Source organism: Pan troglodytes, chromosome 6 (assembly GCF_028858775.2).
Source record: "Pan troglodytes isolate AG18354 chromosome 6, NHGRI_mPanTro3-v2.0_pri, whole genome shotgun sequence".
Classification (NCBI taxonomy): Eukaryota; Metazoa; Chordata; class Mammalia; order Primates; family Hominidae; genus Pan; species Pan troglodytes.
This window is the reverse complement of record NC_072404.2, coordinates 59603021-59619469: the sequence shown is the minus strand read 5'-3', so window position 1 is coordinate 59619469 and position 16449 is coordinate 59603021. Positions and strand designations below refer to the sequence as shown.

The 16449-nt window shown below is 35.9% G+C and overlaps 1 long non-coding RNA gene across 1 annotated transcript in view; it reads left to right on the top strand.

The window, feature by feature from the left end:
• Nucleotides 1–14189, top strand: part of LOC104007222 (uncharacterized) — a 36605-nt gene extending 22416 nt beyond the window's left edge. Inside the window, exons 2-4 of the long non-coding RNA XR_001719271.3 lie at nt 11330–11530; nt 13689–13794; nt 13884–14189. This is a non-coding gene — a long non-coding RNA (uncharacterized LOC104007222). The remainder of the gene's footprint in view (nt 1–11329; nt 11531–13688; nt 13795–13883) is intronic.
• Nucleotides 14190–16449: the final 2260 nt, after the last annotated feature.

Here is a 16449-nt window from a genome sequence, read left to right as displayed (position 1 = left end):
TGGTTTTGACTTGCATTTTCCTAATGATTAGTTGAACATCTTTTTATGTGCTTGTTGGTTATTTGTAAGTCTTTTTGGGAGAAATATCTAGTTCAATTTACATTCCCATAACAGTGTGTTAGAATTCCCTTTTCTCCACATCCACCCCAGCGTCTGTTTTTTGCTTTTTAAAAAAATTTTTAATAATAACTATTCTCACTGGGCTAAGATGATATGTCAGTTTGGTTTTAATTTGCATTTCTCTGATAATTAACGATGTTCAGCATTTTTGGATGTGTTTGCTGGATGCTTCTATTTCTTCTTCTGAGAAATGTCTGTTCGACTTTGCAAAACAGCATGGAGATATCTCAAAGAACAAAAAATAGAACTGCCATTTGACCCAGCAATCCCACTACGGGGTATCTAGCCAAAGGAAAAGACTTCCTTCTACCAAAAAATCATCTGCTTTTCTATGTATATGCAGCACTATTGACAATAGCAAAGTTATGGAACCAACCTAAGTGTCCATCAAGAGTTGATTGGATAAAGAAAATGTGGTGTGTTTATATCACGGAATACTACTCCACCGTTAAAAAAGAATAAAATCACATCCTTTTGTAGCAACATGGATGGAGCTGGAGGCTATAATCTTAAGTGAAATGAGAAACAGGAAATCAAATATCACATGTTCTGACTGACAAGTTAAAGCTAAAGAATGGGTTCATATGAACATAAAGAATGGAAATAATAGGCCGGGTACGATGGCTCACGCCTGTAATCCCAGCACTTTGGGAGGCCGAGGAGGGCGGATCACGAAGTCAGGAGATCGGGACCATCCTGGGCAACATGGTGAAACCCCGTCGTCTCTACTAAAAATACAAAATGTAGTTGGGCGTGGTGGCACGTGCCTGTAATCCCAGCTACTCGGGAGGCTGAGGCAGGAGAATCACTTGAACCGGGGAGCTGGAGGTTGCAGTGAGCCAAGATCGCCACTGCACCCAGCCTGGTGACAGAACGAGACCCCGTCTCAAAAAATAAATAAATAAATAAATGGAAATAATAGACACTGGGGACTCCAAAATAGGGGAGGGTAGAACAGAGGGCTCAGGGTTGAAAAATTATGTACTGGGTACAGTGTTCAATATTGCATAATGGTAACACCAGATGCCCAATCCCCACCATTATATAAGATACCATGTAACAAACATGTATATGTAACCCCAGAATCTTAAATTAAAAATAATTAATTAATCAAACATTTAAAATAAGTGTGTAGTCCAGTTATGTGTTCATTTTTGATTGGGTTTATGTTTATTGTTGAGTTGTTACGAGAAAGTTTTAAATTGTATCTCAAAAATTATCTATTCCACTGAGTTGCCAATCAGTTAGACATGATTAAATTGTCAGGAAAATTATTGAGCAGATATTTTTTCCAGAATCCTACATACAAAATTATTTTTGTTTGGGATACTGGAATCTCACTATTTATTCCTTGAAGATTTTTTCTTCTATTTATTTTATTCAAACATCTATGAGTTTTGGTGGTTCGGAAGTGTTTTGTTATGAAGTCAATATAGTTAATCATTCTGTTACTATACAATTTATGTTTTCTGACATAAGGAATATTATGCATTGGAAATGTGGATATGCTAATGACAAAATTGGTCTCCTCCTTTTTCATGTGTTCCTTCTTCAAAAACTTAGAATATTATGTGAACCCAGAAAATACAGATAACTGGTTATCTGAGGGAATTTTCGGCTGCTTGCAGTCACATCTCCTACACACCATTGATTTAGCAACTTTCCTCTTTAAGGTCATACTTGACAGAAACAAGAGAAAAATGTTTTGCACGATTCTCAGGCCACGTAGGCTGCTGGAGAGAATTTCTTTATTATTGGTGTTAAAGCCAAGGAGACCAACATCTATTTTCTTGTGACTCTTTTTATTCAGGCATGGACAGCGAAGGGGCACTGAAATTAAATTATTCAGCTAACAAATTCACTGTTCCTGGTGCAATGGGGTCTGTACACTCATGCTGTTTATTGAGGCATACGGTTTGATGGGGAAGGGAGTTATGAAATAAACACACATATACACGAGTAACTCCAAATATTGATAGATAGCAAGCCTATGTTAGAGCGAGTGGTCAGGTGCTGCTTCATGTTCAGTGGAGACACCAGCCTGTCCAGAGATAGGGAAAGGGCTGGGGACAAAAATCATATTATTAAGCCTATAGGATGGGGGTTGCTCCCTAAAGCATGCTAAAATAATTGGGTAAAGACCAATTTATTAGACTTGTTAGCAGATATTTATTGGTAACGCCATGATGTCGATTACTTAGACCAAAACATCATAAATCTGAGCAACGGACTAGTTCTCTTTAACCATCTCCAATCTCCCTCCCCCTACCAATGGGAGTGACACAGCATGTAGAAAGTTAGAAGCATAATTAATATATCATGGTGTGACTATCCAAGCACACTTGTTTTTCATTTTCTGTAGCCCCTTTTCTCCCAAAGGAATATTTCAACACAGAAAACTTTTGAGAGCTACATTAATAAGTTATGGATGTGTTGATGATTACCATTTTCTAAAAAGTGTTCAGATGTCATCCTGGCCGGAAACACTTATTTCATCTTCTGAGATAAATATTCCACCAAAAATATACACTTCCATGTGAGTACCATACTAAACAAAATTCTGGTTTTCTTCTTCTTTATCATTGTGAAATACCAGATATATGTATAGACAAAGGGCACAAAAGAATCAATGTGCAGATGAATGGTTTCTCACAAAGCTAAGACTGGCATAACCACCATCCAGTGCAAGCTGAGAGCACTGCCAATTGCCAGGAATCCCTTCATACCTTTGACAATCAATACCCCTTCCACTCCTTAATTGTTTTGTTTTGTTAGTCACCTCCTTGATTTTTTTATAATTATACTACATGAGCTTGTATTCTTGAATCCTATAGTATTCTGAACTTTTAAGTTTTTGAAGTAGAATCATACAATATATATTTTACACCTGTCTTCTTTTACACATTATGTTTTTATGATAGGACCTCATTGTTGTAGATGCCTGTAAATTACTGGTGCTTATTTCTGCAGTCCATTGAATTTATATATCATGATGTATTTATCCATTATAATTTGATGAGCATGTGGTTTGTTTCCAGGCTTTGGCTTTGCTGAGGATGTTCTGCAGTCCTTGTGAGAGTCTCTTTGCCACATCTCTTGAGTGTGCTGCACACTTTAGGTCTCCAGACTTGTGTACCAATGTACACCTACCTCCTCCAAAAGTGCATGCAAGCTCCACATGATTGATGTACTCAAAAGCAATGATACTTCCTCAGACAAAGATTTTAGCCATTTTAGTGTTACTCTAATGGTATCTTAATGTGGTTAAGCAGTGATGAGGTTGAGAATTTTTTCCTATGGTTATTGAGCAATTAAATACCATCTTTTGAAAAGGACCTGTGAATTCACTTGTGTATTTTTATATGGTGTTTCATTTTTATTGATTTATGCTTTTTTGTATATAGAATGTGATATATTGAATAGAAGGCATATTTCTTATTTATGTGGCAATTATTTTTGTCCTAGTCTATATCCCTGATATTTTTCTATTTTTAATTGTTTCACATTCTTAACTTCAACTCAACTAATATTTAACTTAACTTTATTGAGGTACAAATGACGGGCCATAAATTTCACTTACGTGTGATTCAGTGATATTTTAGTAAGTTTGTAGAGCTGTGCAAGCATCAATAAAATCTAGTTTTAGAACATTTTCAGCACTCCCAAAAGTTTCTTTGTGCTTATTTTTAGGTTAATCCCCACATCCACCCCAACTTTATGTAATCACAAATCATTCTATCCATAAAACATGCATTTTTTGGTATTTTATATAAGTGAAATCATACAATATATGTAACCAGATGGCAAAGGTTACATATATTGTATGATTCCATTGTGCACTTCTGTATTTTGTCCAGTACTTTCTTCTTTTTTTCCTACTGCAGAATAGCCCATTGTATGGATATTTAATTCATCAGTTCACCAGTTGGTAGACATTTAAATTATTTCCATTTTTTTAATATTATGAATAATCTTATGATGAATATTTGATTTGACTATATATTTTTGTATAGACATATGTTTTCATTTATCTTTGAAGATTCCCAGGTTAGGATGCCAAGTAATATGGTAAATTGGCCAGGCAATGTGGCTTACACCTGTAATCCCAGCCCTTTGGAAGACCAAGAGGGATCATTTGAGCCCTAGAATTCAAGGTTACAGAGAGTTGTGCTCACATCACTGCACTCCAGCCTGGGCAACACAGTGAGACCCTGTCTAAAAAAAAAAAAAAAAAAAGAGGAATACGGTTGTCTGTCTTGTAACTGAGTTATAAATTCTTTACACATTCAAATGTCATTAACACTATGTATAACATACAAATGTATTCTTAGTTTGTGACTTTTTAAAAAATTCACCTCATTAATGTACTTGGAGCACAAAAGTTCTTAATTTTAATGAATTCAGTTTTATCAAAGCATTCTCTTATGAGTTTGCCTTTGCTGTAATATTGAAAGAAATTTGCCCATCTCAGTGTTATTAACATTTTCTCTTATTATGTTTTTCTGCAAATTTTGTAACTTTAGCTATTACATTTAGGTCAATGTTCCATTTTGAGTTGATTTTTTGTGCATGGTGTGAGACAAAGATCTAAGTTATTTGTGTGCGTGTGTGTGTGTGTGTATGTGTGTGAATATCCAATTACCTCAGCATCATTTGTGAAAAGACTATCTTTCCATGAATTTTTTTGGCATGCTAGTCAAAATTCAATTGACCATAATAATGAAGACTTATTTCCGGAGTCTCAATTCTGTCTCTTTGATCTCTATGCCTTTCCTTGCACCAATCCCTCACTCTATTGATTACTGTGGCTTTAGACTAAATTTTAAAATTGGATAGTTTGTATCAGCAATTTTGGTTTTCTTTTTCAAAATTGGTTTGGCTATTTGGGGTCCTTTGCATTTTTAAATACATTTTTAGGTCAGTTTGTTAAGTTCTACCCACAAAAGCCTGTTGGTATTTTTGTGTGTGTGTGCGATTACATTGATTTATTGTCAATGTTGGGAAAAAAATTGCCATCCAACCCATGAACATGTAATACCTCTCAATTCATTTCCATCTTAGGTTTCTCTGAGTAATGTTTGTCTTTTTTATCATACATTTTGCATTGCTTTTTAAAAATTTATTTTGACATATTTTATTCCTTTTGATGATATAGATTTTGTTTTCTTGATATTATTTTCTTTGTTTTATTGGTAGTATAGAAATACAAATGATATTTATATGATATTATTTTCTGAGACTTTGTTTAACTCATTAGTTCTAACTGTGTGTGTGTGTGTGTGTGTGTGTGTGTGAATTCCCAAGGATTCTGTACATTCGGGATTCAGGTTTATTTGTGAAAAAAGTCAAGTTTATGACTTTCTTTCCAATCTAGAGTCTTTTTTGTTTTTGTTGTTATTATTTTACTTTTGAAGAAAGTCAGCATCTTTGTCTTGTTTAGGGGAAAGCACTGAACATTCACACCTCTCCTGCCATGTTACTGTGTTTCTGGAGACACTTAATGAGATTGAGAATTTTCTTTTCTATTGCTAGTTTACTGCTGAGAGGTTTTCTCATGAATGGTTTTTTATTTTTCAAAAGCATTTTCTTCATCTATTGGGATGACCATGTAGTGTTTGTTCTTTATTTTATTCCTGCCTGTATTGTGCATTTCATTAAGTGATTTTTAGGTGTGAAATTTACTCTGCATTCCCAAGATACAGGACATTTGTTAATGATTTATAGTCCTTTTTCTAAGATATTGAATTTTATTTGCTAGTATTTTGTTAAAGATTTTACATATGTCTTTGTTAGGGCTGGGCATCTGTAGTTTTATTTTCTTGTAATGTCTTTGTCTGTCTTTAGTATCAGGGTAATACTGGCCTTGTAGAACAATTTGGGAGGTGTTCTCCATTTGTTGACGAAATTTCTGAAAGATTGTTATTACCTTTTCTTTAAATATTTGGTAACATTTACTGGTGAATATGTCTGGATCTGGAATTTTCTTGCAGGAAAAATTTTAACTATTAATTAAATGATGTTATTTGATATATGTACATTCATATTCTTCATTTCTTTGAATGTTAGTTTTGCTAATTTGTGTTTTTCTTAGAGTTTATCATTTTATTTTAGGTGTCTAAGTGAATTATTCAAGATATTCATTTATAATTTTTTTAATATGTACAGTCAATAGTGATGTCCCCTTCTTTATTTCTGATATTTGGAAACTTGTGTCTTATTCTTTTTATTTTCTAGCTCAATATAGCTAAATGTTTGTGAATTTTGTTTTGTTTTAATTATTTTATTTTATTTTCTTCATAATTTTTATTTCCTAGTTCTTTTATTCCTCTAATTTCTATTTCCTTTTCTCCACTTATTGTAAGTTTAATTAGCTTTTTTTGTTCTAGTTTCTTAAAGTGTAAGTTAGAATATTGACTTGACATCTTACTTACTTCCTGATAGAGGTTTTCAAAGCTATGCATGTCTCTCCAAGGACTGCTTTAGCAACATACCATACATGTTCATATTTTTTTGTTTTATTTTCCTGTTCTTTCCTGCATTACTTCCTTCTACCTTAATTGGGTTCACTTGGCCGTTATTAAAAAAATTATTTTGGTTATTTATGTGTGGTAGCTTTTCTATACTTCCTTCTCATTTTTTATGTATCTTTACATGATGGATATATTTCATTAAATATTTTATAGTATGGTTTGGTTTTCTTATTTAGTCTGGCTAATTTGCTTTTAAATAACATTATTTAGCCCATTTAATTTTTTTTATATTTTTAAACAGGGTACTGAGATATAACTGACATACAATAAAATGCATCTGTATCTCATTGTTATCTTAATTTGCATTTCCTTAACAACAAATAATGTTGAGGATATTTTCATTTATTTATTAGCCATTAGTATATCTTTGGTAAAATGTGTATTTAAATATTTTGCACACTTTTACAAATTATATTCCTTGTCTTATTATTCAGTGTGAGTTCTTGGTGTATGCTCCACATAAATCCTTTGTATTTTCTCAGTGTGGAGAGAGAGAGAGAGAAAGAGACAGAAATCTCCCTTTATATATGCATGTGCCTGTGTGTATGCCCCAACAGAAATTCATTTTGTTTTGTTCAATTTTTACTTAGATTTAGCTATTCATTATTTTCATTTTATTTATCCCTTGCTAAATCTCTGACCTTCCTGCCAGTCACTTAACTTTAGCATGAAGAAATTCATGTGTATTTTACTGTGGGTCCGGTGATGAAGAATTCTCTTAGTTTTTGTTAATCTGAAAATGTCATTATTTCCATTTCATTCTTAAAAGACATATTCATTTGAAATATAATTCTAGGTAGGTAATTTTCCCCAGATCCTTATAAATATAATTCTATTTTTTTCTAGTTTCCATATGTGAAAACATACCTATCAGTTTGTTTTACATTTGAAGATAGTATTTTCTCTTTCTGTCTCTGGCTATATATTTAAATGTTTTCTTCCTTTTTACTTTTCTACAGTGTCTATATAATCATCTAAGTTCTTTTTACTCATGTTTTCAGCCAGCTATTCACAGTGATACTTGAATATTTGACTTTATGTCATCCTTTAATTTTGGAAAATTCTCATATTTCAAAAATTTGTTTCCACCTCTTAGTCCTGCTTCTCTTTCTAAGACTTCAGCCAAATGTATATTAGAATTCTTACACTCTTTTTTATGTTTCTTACTCTCTTTCACCATTGGTATCCCATCATGAACAATTTTTTTGGGTATATTTTTCAATTTGTTATTGTTGCAAATGTGTCTATGCTGCCTTGGAATGTACCCATTAGTTCTTAATTTTAGTTTTTTTTTTAGTTCTATTATTTTTGCATATAATTTTATAGACTCTTACTGTTTACCAAAATCCTCCGTCTTGTTTTAGTTCTTTAAGCACATGTATTTTAAAGTTTGAATCTAATAACCTCTATCTGGAGCCCCTGAAGGCTTGCTTTTTTTGTTATGTGTCTTATCTACTGTCTGTTTTGTTTTCTTTGGTTTCCTTGTTCTCATCTCCTCATCTTCTTTGGATATTTTTTACTTTAAAATAGACATTTAATTTCCAAAATTGTTTGAAGAAATAATTTGGAAACTAGGATATTTCCTCCTTCAAAAGAGAATTTTCTCTGTACTTCCATCAGGCTCCTCAGTAGCCAATAATCCAGAAGCAGCTTGATTCAATTTCAGAAAGTGAGATGATTTAAACATGAGCTGCAGTCTGTGAATGTCTGCCTTACTCTTGTCCACACAAAGTCAGAGGTTGTTCACTGTGAATTTCCAGCCCAAAGTGGAGAGTTTTAACCATAGATCTGACACTTGGGGAGGTTCTAGATTACTGTCTCTTCCTCCGAGACTCCAGAGGTTGTCAAAAGTTCTGCACAACCTTTGATCCTCTCATTTTTGTTCATTCTGGAGCAAGCAAAATCTCATTGCCCCAAAGTGGCACCACACACTGAACTAATTTGCCATTTTTTAATCCTTCCCGAGATCACAGCCAGTTATGCCTCCATAATGTGCTAGCTCCCCATTCAATCCAGTAGATGGCTTTCTATTTTTTTCTCAAGATTTTTAAATTGTGAATGGGAGGCTTGGTCTGAGTTATCTATTATTTCTTTATTAGATTCAGAGGACCAAAAATGCTTAGAAGATGCTCAATAAATACTGATTAGATGAAAGACTAGAATAAGTGTGTAAGTTCTGAATGGAAATAAACATGTGAGTATGTGGATATAATTATAGCAGAGAGAATAACAGATATATTCAGCAGGACCTGGGGGATTCTAGCATTTGCATCCACTTGGCTACATTTGTTAATTATGTCTAATCCCCAATGACCCTAAACAAAAAGATTTAAAAGGCTGCTGAAAACTGTGTTTTGTGCAATGCACAGAATGTTATATGAAAACACATCGGGATCCCAAACAGGGGATTCAAAAACATGCAAACACTACAGCCAATGGGAAAGATTGCATAGAAATAAATAAAAATACATTGAAAGCAATAAATACACAGTGAGTGCCTACGCTTCTCTGTTTCTTCTTGAAAGTCACACTGCAAGTTGTCATACTTTTTTTCTTCTCAGATATTTAAGTAAATTTCCGATATTCCTTAACTATCTGCCTTTCTGTAAATTTCTTACCTATCTGTAAAACCTTACAGAAATTACAGAATTGGGAAAATTTTTTCTCAAAGTTTTATCCTTAATCCTTGAAAGCGTAATCCAGTTTAGAGTTCCCAGCTTCCTGAGCATTGGTTACTATGGTCTACTCCCCACAGCCCGAAATGATGTTGCACTATCTTCTTTCTCCTTTTACATGTTTGGCCAATTTAATCGTAATATTTTGAATTTGATGCTTTTCTCTTTTCTACCTATTCTTCCTAGGTTACGATTTTATTCATATTCACAAATAAAAATATTGCATCTGTAATAATAATTTGAGACGAAGCCATTACTCTAATCCTGATTTTTCACCTGTGCCACAGACACAAATTCCAGATGACCTGTAGGACAAAGCCCATGTAGATTTTCAATGAGCTTTTCATCTCAACATGTTCAAAACTGTACTCTTTATCTACTTACTGCCACTATCTACTCCCACACCTATTTTCTTCCTATGATGCCTGCTTTATCAGTGTCACAAAATACTCTATTGTAAATAGTCCTGGAAACTCCAAGACATCATTAATGTGAATGTAGGAAAGAGATGATAATTTAAGTTAGAAAAGGTTGGTCAGAGAAGCTGCCAAATGGTAGAATATAGGTGAAGTAAAACAGGTGTAGAACAAACATGAGCCCATTTAAAATATTTCTTCTCCAAGGAACTTAATGTTTCCTTGAGAATTTATGCCTGTGCTATTACTACTACTCAAGCTACCAACTATTATGGCAGATGATGAAGATCATACACACTTTGTGAGGTGCTGCTCTGAGTGATGTATATGCACTTATTCAATTAATTCTTACATGAGGAAACTGAGACTCAAAGACATAGAATAATTTGCAGAAGTTTGCAAGCTGAGACTTAGGACTAAATAACTTCATATGGAAAGTTTTGTTTTTAAGAAAAGGAAGAAGCAGATCGCAATTCTACAGGTACATTTTTATTTAACTTCAAGAAGAAAAGCTATCTAGAAACAGCCTTAAATTATAACAAATTGTTCTCATCTCACTTTGCCTCCTGGTCTCATTAGAACTAGTATTGGAAATCTTGTCCTGTGGTTCTATGGCCAGCTTCCCTTACCCTACTGAGAAGGTAAGTACTTACCAGACACTACAACTGACACCAGCTCTCAGATTTCCCCCGCTTCCCTGCTATATTCAACAAAAAATATAATAGAATAAAAGCTAAGCAACCAACCATAACTCTTACACAGAGTTAACCTGTCTCTGTGTAACCTGTTTGAGTATTTACATATACAGGTTTATTTACATTTACATATACAGGTATATGAAAATAGGATTTCAATTCAAATTCCTAAAATTAAAAAAGATTGATAGAGCATGAGCAAATTATGAGTTTGAAAAATCCCCAATCATTTTCAGCAACAATTTTCATGTTTACATATGCCCCTGTATTCTCTACTTTATGAATTATAAACTCCTTTTGCATACCTTCTCTCTGTAGGAAAATGGATGCAAGTTTTAAATATAGATTTATGACATTTATGGAAAATAGTAATTAGGTAGTTCTGTAGCCTTGGGCAAATACTGTAATTTCCCTGCACTTCATTTCCTTATCTTTAAAATAAAGGTATCAGAAGAGATTATCTTAAAATGTCCCTCCAAGTTCTACCATTCTGTGATACACTATAAAATAAACTAACTAACTGCCATTTAGGGATGTCTCCAATAACGTGACATATATGAGTTCCATTTATGGATGACTATGCCCTTTATTGACCTTGACATAGCCTCTCCAGAGTCACACATTATAGTAAGAGATGTATATGCATTTAGCTCCATTTAACATTATGGCATCAGGGAAATGAAGAAGTGGAGCTGGAATCCAATTCTTGATATTTTATAATCACTGCTTCTAAAAATCTATACCTAGCAATAAAAATGTAATAAATACCTTTTTTTTTGTGCCACCCAGTTAAAAGTTAGTTCCAAGGATGTTACAATGAAGCTGTCTGTACAAATAAATCTGAAAATGAAACTAAAAAGATCATAAAGAAAGTGTCTGTTTGTATTTCCAAGGGTGAATTGGCCTGGAAGTTGTTCATTCTCTCCCAAGCCTGAAACAGCGGATAAACGACCCCACCTCATGCTGGGAAGAGAGAGCTTGGGATCCCTGGCACGTGAGAAACAGAGCCTGGCGTAGATCAGAGCTCTCCATCCAGAGTGTCATGACTTAGCTGCGTGCTTTCACCAGCAGGGAGGAGGGAACTGATACTGGAGGTAACAAAGGCCCAGTTTTGTTTTGTTTTGCTATAATCTCACCTGATAGGAAAGAACACCGTAGATATGCAAAGCTGATTATCTCTTCATAAAAGATGGACCAGCCTCTACAAGGACAGTAATGTTGTGCTTGACAGAGTGACACAGGCCAGTGATGGAGCGGCAGAGTCCTCCAAGGGACCATGAGAAAAACATTACCTGGCCACATGATTGCGTGACAAGGCGAGGGTCCAACTGGAATGGGGGTGCATAAGAACTGCTTTTGTGCCTAGATGATTAAAAAAGGGAATGTGGACTTAAGTGAGAATGGACCAGGCCATGCAGAATGATATTATACAGAGGAAAGGAGGTCTTTATAAGGGGATGCAGTAAAAAACCTATAAAGGTTTGGGAGTATATTATCAGTGATAACAGCTTTCTAGAGTGTGGAGTAGTTAATCTTTAAGACATGATTACTGTGTGCGGAGTGAATCTGAGAACTATTGAAATGTCAGAAAGGATTGAATTGAAGCCACAGAATGTCATGACACAAAAACTGTTAACTACTAGTTTTAGAATTCCTATTAAGAAAACAATATAAGAAAAACAAGACAATGTCTGTGTGAAACAGTGATTTATAAATTTTGGTAAGCACCAGCATTACCTAAAAATTTGTTAAAAATACAATTGCTGAAGCCCCACTCTTGGAGATGATGCAGCAGGTGTGCGGGGGAGCTGTCCAGAAGGTGTGTGTGCACTCCAGATTAGATCTCTACGGCCCAGGCTCATTTTCCTTACATTCACATGCTATTTATAGACACGTGGGCTCATGCACTGAGAGGCTGCTTTCTTTTGAGTACCGAAGGAATGAATATATGCAAAACGATTAAAACAATCCTGGACACGTTGTAATCACTTGCAAGTGTTGGCTGTACATGAATATAAGCATTCATTCAAAGACAAATACTTATTGTCATGCATGCGGATGTGTATGTAAATACATTTGTCTAAGCAAATCAGGTACACATTAATAAAGTGGAAGCAAGGCTTTTCAATCCCTCTCAAATAATACTTTACTGTTCACTAAGCTGTGAATTTTTAATATCTTGAGCCCTGAGTGAAGACCAGAAAGCAATCGGAGGTCACTGCAAGTAGCTCAGGCTGAGATTCCAACAAAAGTGAGTCTTGTCTGTGACAGTTACACAAATTACATTTTGCCTGTCATCCTGCTTTGAATAAATATACTGAAATATGAGTGAAGACAAGATCATTGTTCGATAAGAAAAATTGCTTTGCTTTGGGATATTTGGGAAATTATGCAACTACCATTAACATATTAGATCTGTCCTTTTAAATTTCTTCATCAGCTCCAACTACTGCAGTAAAATTCTCATGTGCAATTTAACTGCAGCATTAATGAAGCTGATTGGTCTATAACATGCAGGGTCAGTTTTATCACCCTTTAAAACACCTGAATTAAGATGTTTTTATCCCAACCACTGAAGAAAAGAACTACTTCAATGCATGCTCCCTAAAAAGAAAAAAAAATGGAGAAAGTTAGCCTAATTTTATTCTTGATAAGATCTTTAAAGCTTGAAAATCACAAAATGTAATCGAAAACTACTTTTTAATTTCCCCAAAGCCACTGTAAAACCTCTGCAAATTATATTCACTATGAGTGTGATTTTGCAATGCAGCAGCCACACCGGGGGAATGTAACATCTTTTGGAGCTAGGTTAACGAAAGTAGCCTAGGTAGCAAAAAGTTGGCCTCATGTAAATTCCCAAGATCAGCAGTGTAAAGAACTTACTGGTATAAAAGAAGTTGAGATTTCATTTGGAAGCTCTAAAAATAATGTATTCAGTAACTACTATATGTTTAGTGATCAGTAAAGAGACAAGATTTTAACAAAATTTCTTATAATTTCATGAAAATCACACAACAAATAACAATAGCTTTAACAATAGAAGGGCTGTCTCTCAGTTGTCCAGTTCCTCTCTGCTTGCTGAAGTAGTATGGTGACTACAGACACCCATGAGCCTTACAGATTTTAAAACAAGTTGACTAAAAATGTGATATATGCCAACTTTGGCAAAGAAGGGAAACTATCACCACATGCCTGCATTCTTGTTGACCAAAGCTTTTTACTTCTCACTTGAATCTCATTTTTAATCCTCAGAAATATACTTTCCTCCTCCATCATGGTGATTCATAACCTTCTAAAACCTTACGATTCTGAAAACCCACACAAACACATTGGGACCTCTCCCAGCCCTTGACTCACTGTGAGTATGGATTTCAGTGGCCTTGCTACCCTTAATTTGGTGGGTTTTGTCCCTGGAGTTAAACATTCATGACTATATTCACCTTCTAGGTCGGCATTCTCAAGATGACCACAATGAGCAGCATTGAAGAGCCAGCGTTCAAATGCTTCTCCCACATGGGAGTCAGTATTCTGCAGAGATGGATGATTCTCAGATCACCACTTAGCTTCCTGAAGCCAGCAACCTATGTCAAAGGTAGGATACAACAACCATCTTATACAGCATCTTGACTTTAAAAAGAGTAGAAGATGACTCATTTAAATTAAAAGATTGTCCAGAAATAAAAAGGGCGTCATCCAGGAAAGATAAAGAATAGATGCTGTATTGTTGAGAAAAGTTGAAGGAATCCTATTCAAATCTTAACTCTCCTCAGTTTCACAGTTACTGAGTCACATCTCATAGTTATACTCATTCTGCAGATCTTCCAACAAATACAAACCTAAATATGATAAATGTATGGAGGAGAACATGTGGGCTCAAAGAACTCAGGCAACAATGAAAAACTGGGAGGAAGTGAAATGAGGTGAGCCTTTGATGAAGCAAAGGATTTGAGTGAGGGGAGATGGGGGACAGATAAGGTGGGAGAGGGAGGTCATTGCAGCTCCAGGTTGCTGGTGGTGGTCTGTGTGGATAAGGGGTGGTGTTGACCGTGAGTCTGCAGGGAGGGACTCTGACCACCATCTCTGAAGGGTCTTTATTAGGCTGCTCTCTGGGACCTGGATGGAGATGCAGGGGTGAGCCAACATTCTTCTCTTCAGCCTTCTAAGTTTGGGGTTCTGTGGGATAAGGGGGCCATAGCCTGTACCAGTCCCAGTGTCTGCAAAACCCTTGATGGGGGTTCCTTACTTCACCCTATATTTTTCCAACAGGGGCACCTGCTCCTCACTCACTCCCCACCATTCCCCCTATTAACTACTTCTGAGACTTTTTGGGCCTTGGAAAACTTAGGAATCCCTTCCCTGCCTTTGCTGTGGAAACAAAATGTGTCCATTTTGGCTGCAGCCCCGAGAACACGTGTTTCTACTATGACTATCAATGTTCCAGATAGTGGCTTGCATCAGCCTGGGCCTGAGGATCAGGACAATTTGGAGCAGAGCCCCATCCACCTCTGGACGGGGAGTGCACATAAGCAGTAAAGCTTTGCTGTTCTAAGTACTGAAATTGGGGTATCTTGCTCCTGCGGCATGGCATAGGATAATGCTTGGATATTGTCTCCTTTACAGAGTGAGTGAGGGCATTCTCCTGTGGGAGCACAAGTGAGTAGAATATTTGCTGCAAGAAAAGTAGGCCGAGATATCATTCTTCTGTTTACCAAATAGTCCCAGCTTCCCAGCTTCTACACACCATGCAGGATGGCACATTCCTTCTTTGAAGATAATGTGGCCATGTGGCTTGTCTTATTTGGTGAAATATGAGTGAAGTGACATCCATCAGGCTGCTGTGGTCCATTCCCACTGCTCTGGAGACCCTGGAGGTGCTTATTGGGATGATGCCTCTGTCAGCCTAGATCTTTGAGTGACAATGACTACAGGACTGGTACCTGATTGTCCATTTCTGCAGCAGAAAATTTAGTCTGTACAACACAACAAAGAGATCTGACGAAGAAATGTTCTTTTTTTTTGTTTTGTTTTTGTTTTTTGGTTTTTTTTTGGAGATGGAGTCTCCCAGGCTCCATCTCCATCCAGGAGTGCAGTGGCATGATCTTGGCTCACTGCAACCTCCACCTACTGGGTTCAAGCAATTTGTCTGCCTCAGCCTCCCGAGTAGCTGGGACTACAAGCATGCGCCACCACGCCTGGCTAATTTTTGTATTTTTAGTTGAGAAGGGGTTTTGCCATATTGGCCAGGCTGGTCTTGAACTCCTGACCTCATAATCTGCCCACCTTGGCCTCCCAAAGTGCTGGGATTACAGGCGTGGGTCACCATGCCCAGCCAAGCAGAAAACTTCTTAAGTATCATAACCACATACAGATAGTCTTTCAACATGAAGCTCACACTTACATAACAGGCATAGCTTTCTTTGGGACTACAAGTGCAGGTCATTATGCATGGTAATTTGTTTATTCATTTACTTTTTATAGGGGCAGGGTCTTTCTATGTTGCCCAGGCTGGTTGTGAACTCCTGACCTCAAGGGATCCTCTTACCTCTGTCTCCAAAAACATTGGGATTACAATTGTAAGCCACCATGCCCAGTCACAACATTTTTTAAAAATTGTATTTCTTTGCTGTCTTTTTGCAGATATTTCATCACTTTGTTGTTAAAGTGGTAAGAAAGGAGTTGAGTGCATCTGTCTCTGCTTGTGCTGATAGGCCTCTTTTTCAGATCATGCCTCTCCAAATGACAATTAATATATATATATATATAGTTAATACTATATATATAGTTAATACGATATATATAAGTTAATACTATATATATAGTTAATACAATATATATAGTTAATACAATAAACTAAAGTCATGGAAGTAAATGTGATGTTTTGAGGAGAGTTTATATATTGAGAAGAAAGAAATCCAAAAAGAAAGAGATGAAGTCTCACTCTGTCACCAGGCTAGAGTGTGCAGTGGCGCAGCCTCGGCTCACTGCAACCTCCACCTCCCGGGTTCATGAGATT